The 4507-nt window shown below is 44.8% G+C and overlaps 1 non-coding gene across 1 annotated transcript; it reads left to right on the top strand.

The window, feature by feature from the left end:
- The first annotated feature begins 4139 nt into the window (after positions 1-4139).
- Positions 4140-4211, top strand: Trnag-ucc (transfer RNA glycine (anticodon UCC)). Its single transcript has one exon. It is a non-coding gene; the product is annotated as a tRNA-Gly (tRNA).
- The last annotated feature ends 296 nt before the right edge of the window (positions 4212-4507 follow it).

Raw genomic sequence — 4507 nt, 5'->3', positions numbered from 1 at the left:
CAGCAACTGACTACAACACAAAAAAACAGGTAACGCGGCCTCCTTCCCCGTTTCAAGACAGTTTTTAAAGCTAAGAAAAATCACCGAAAAGCGCATACGTTCCGAATTGCACGTTTCCGCTCTTGCACAGTACTTGACTGCCGCGGTCGCTCCCAGGGGTCTCAGGATTAGAATAAAACCTGCTACTACCGAACTCTCCCCGTCCAACATGAATAAGTGGAAACAGGTACTCGATAAAGCATCTTTACAATTAACTGAAATATTCCTCAATCACTACGAAACTACGGCCCATTCTCTCCGAAAGAAAGAGGAACTACTTAGTCAGGAACTAAGCAAAAGAGAGTTGAACCTTTTAAGCAACTACGAATCGAAGACGGCCTCCGCCATATCCCGAACGAAAGACCGAAAGTTTAACCGAGATAAGATTTCTAACACTGGCCACATGCGTAAGAATCTAACAAGCTCCGGCACTAGTAACTGCCCCAACTCTGACAATACGGCCGATAATGTCACTACGACTGTAATAAATGCTTCGACTACTGCACCCCAAACAGTTCAGTTAAACACCTGTACTAATATTTTTCCCTCGCCTGCCGTCACAAAAGAAAACCTTACCGGAAATGTAATGAACCTTTCAAGTATAACCCTCTCCCCAGCTCAGATGAACGTCTTGTCAAAGGGCCTAAACTTTTGCCCGGCTAGTGGTGGTTTTGATGAATTTCAACTTTTTAAGGACTTAGATGACTTCGCCAGAAACATGAGGCTACGAGAATACTTCTACGATCACCCCGCGACGGAAGAAGCCCGCAGAACCCTACCTAGCTCTAAGCACTGGACCCCTCCCACACAGCGTGATAGTTGCCTCGACATGTAGATCAAAGCTGTCCAACGCGATGTGCGAAAAGCATACCAAACACAAATTTCTTTCCACCACAACATGACTACCAACGAAAAGAAAGCCCTAGAGGAACTCGCAAGCTGTCCCGACATAATTATTAAACCTGCCGACAAGGGAGGCGCAATCGTAATCCTTGACAAAACCGACTATGTTAACGAGGCCAATAAGCAACTATCAGTATCGACGTTCTATAAAACACTACCCAATGATCCCACTCAAGATTATAAGCAAATTGTCAAAGATAAACTTGCTGAGCTTGTTAAAAGTAAAACACTAAATGAAACCACGGCTCGTTCCCTGATCCCCTTAAGCCCAGTAGCCGGTAAATTCTATCTTCTCCCAAAGATTCACAAGGTAAACAACCCAGGGCGCCCCATTGTTTCTGGCATTGGCACGGTTACCGAAAACCTCTCGCGCTATGTGGATAATCTCATTTGCGACATTCCGCCCAGCTTTCCCTCCTTCATTAAGGATACCAATGACTTTCTCTCAGACATCTCAAAAATTGAAATTCCTGATAACTGCCTTCTAGTCACCCTTGATGTTGCGTCACTGTATACTAACATCCCCCATGAAGATGGCATCGCCGCTGTATCCCTTGCGTATGAGCAGTCATCGTGCGACAAACCTATCGATTCTTCTGCTCTCGAAACATTCCTTAGGCTTATTCTTGAACTTAACAATTTTGAGTTCGACGGAGTTCATTACGTGCAAGTCAGCGGAACGTCAATGGGAACTCGAATCGGACCTAACTACGCTAATATCTTTATGGCTCACCTCGAATCAAACTTTCTTGACACCCAAAATTTAAAGCCAATGTACTATAAAAGGTATATTGATGACATATTCATGATCTGGCAACACGGTGAGGCGGAGCTCCTCACCTTCATTGAGGCATTTAACCTAGCCCATCCTAGTATTTCCCTTGCTCATTCCTATTCGGAACACAGTGTAAACTTTCTGGACGTCACCGTTACTACCTTCCAAGGTCGGCTTCAAACTAAACTGTATAGAAAACCGACAGACACGCGGCAGTATTTGCACTTCCGAAGTAGCCATGTCAGACACTGCAAGACAGCAATACCTTACAGCCAAGCCCACCGATTTAGGAGAATTTGTTCAAACCAAGCCGACTTTGACTCAAACTGCCGAGAACTCAAGACCGCCCTCCTGAAAAAAAATACCCGGAAAAAGTTATCGACGACGCTATTGTGCGAGCCAACCAATTAGACCGTAACGAAATCTGTAAGAAAAAAAGCCCCGAACGGGAACCCGCAAACTAACTTAGTTTTAACCCACTCATCCTCCGCTCCAAGAGTGTCAACCGTGCTAAAAAAACATCACAATATGCTAATGCAAAGTGACCGCTTAAAAAGCATATTCCCCGAACCACCACGCGTTGTCTACCAGTGTAATAAGAATTTAGGTGACTTTCTTACTAACTCTCGTATCAACCGACCGGCAACTACTGGCTGCATGCCCTGCAATAAACCCCGATGTAAAGTATGCCCACACATGACCACTACACAGCGCGCCACCAGCACGGCTTCAGACTACTACGTAAATATAAAAGGTAACTTTAACTGTGACTCCGCTAATGTCGTATATCTTCTAGAGTGCACTGTTTGTAGGCAAAAATATATCGGCCAAACTGAAACGCCCTTCCGAATACGGTTCAATAATCACCGCTCTCATGCAAAAAGCTGCCCTTATTTGCCCCTGTCAAGACATGTGAACAGTCCCGGGCATGCATTTGAACATCTTAAAGCAACGATTTTAGAATCCGCCTTCAAAACGCACCACGACCGCGAGGTTCGGGAATCTTATCTCATTTATAAGTTTGGGTCAGCCACGCTTGGAATTAATGAAAGTTACGGAAAACTAACGTGCTTATCCCTCGATTAAAATTAGCGGCTTCATAATTTTTATAACTATGTTCATTATTCCTACCCTCGAGTTTGCCATCAGAATTCGCAGAAACTCTCCTAATACAGCAGCTTTATTAGCCTAATGCGGCTCAACAATGCCATTTGCCCTGGGGAGGGAGGCCTCGTTCCCACCATCACTTAAGAATGTTTAACTCTTTGTGATCTATTCATGTTTAACCTTTTGTGACCCTACCTATTTCCTGTTCAATTGCTAGCTTCTGTGAAATGCTCTTTTGTGCCCCCTATCTATTCTCTTGACCCGCGGGGGGCACACCCATCTTCGCTTCCCCCCGAACCAGTCTCAGCAGTCACTGAATACCTCAGTGTATACTCTTCCCTTTCTTTTCAAACCGCGGTTGTCCAGTTTCCCCCATTGTCTGAACTTGCAGCCCGCGCGGCATACGTTGACCCGTCATGGTGCAACCTTGAACGCTGCATTGTTAACACGACCCCTTTTTCTCTCTCTCGCTCCCCCCCCCCCCTTTTTTTTATTTTTCTTGTTTGTTTGTTGATGTTGTAACATAGGCGTAGCCTGACTGTATGCACACTCCCCATTTCCGAAACATTTTCCGCTCTTTCTCACAGTTTTATGCAAACCTATATAAGAAATGTGTCCAAAATGTTTGCGACAGCAAAATCATGTAACTTTACTCTGATGAAGGCAAGTCCCGTTGCCGCTACGTAAGTAAACATTGTTTGTTATTGTTCTTGCTGTGTATCCGACTCTTTACTTATACTATTTCTGCGCGCTTTGTGAGTTTATCTTTCTCAAGATTTATATATATATATATATATATATATATATATATATATATATATATATATATATATATATATATATAGAGAGAGAGAGAGAGAGAGAGAGAGAGAGAGGAGGTGGGAGGACCAGTCCCCCCCCGGGAGAAAAACTTCCCTCCTAAGGCGGGCATACTGGCAAGCGGGAGCCTCACACAACCGAACGCACACAGCGGAGGGTCCAAATCCAAGGTGGACAACCATGGGGAGCACGACAAGGGTAGAGTTATAGTACACTATAGTAGAGTATACTAGAAGTAGTACACTCTAACTAGGGGGTCCGAAGTCCTTGACAAAAGCCGGAGAACGGCTGAACACCTCGGACGGCGGCAGCGGAAGTGACCCAATTCACAGCTGGTCGCAGGAGGACGTTACGCATGGGGCTATTTTTTGTCTCTATGCGTGCGCGCTGACCAGTTTTTTTTACCCCTCTCCTTCAATCGGCGCCCTCGCAGGAGTAGATCGCCGGCCTTGGATGTATGGGACGAGAAGCGTTGCGGAATGGTGCTTGAGCGTCGGCGTCGGTGGTATAGTGGTTAGCATAGCTGCCTTCCAAGCAGTTGACCCGGGTTCGATTCCCGGCCGACGCATAATTTTTATTTTTTTACCGGAAGGAAGGAAGGGTGTAGAAGGAAATAAGATAGAAATATACATTACACATGGCGAAATACGCCTAACATAAGAGGGTTACTCAATGAATGTTGTGTTCTGGACTTTTATTAGTTATTTGAAGTGCGTTTCTTGGCAACAGCCAACCAACGTAGAATATATATGTTCTGTGGAGGCAGTAACTAACTTTATTGAACAGATACTTTTCCATAACCAGCTCATCAACATCATCATCAGACCATCTGTGTCCACAGACAAACTCAAGAGTTGGACAAAA

Source organism: Haemaphysalis longicornis, unplaced genomic scaffold, assembly GCF_048455015.1.
Source record: "Haemaphysalis longicornis isolate Haplotype H1 unplaced genomic scaffold, Haemaphysalis longicornis Haplotype H1 scaffold_1, whole genome shotgun sequence".
Classification (NCBI taxonomy): domain Eukaryota; kingdom Metazoa; phylum Arthropoda; class Arachnida; order Ixodida; family Ixodidae; genus Haemaphysalis; species Haemaphysalis longicornis.
Note: the sequence above shows the minus strand (reverse complement) of the source record. Positions and strands in the feature narration are given on the sequence as shown.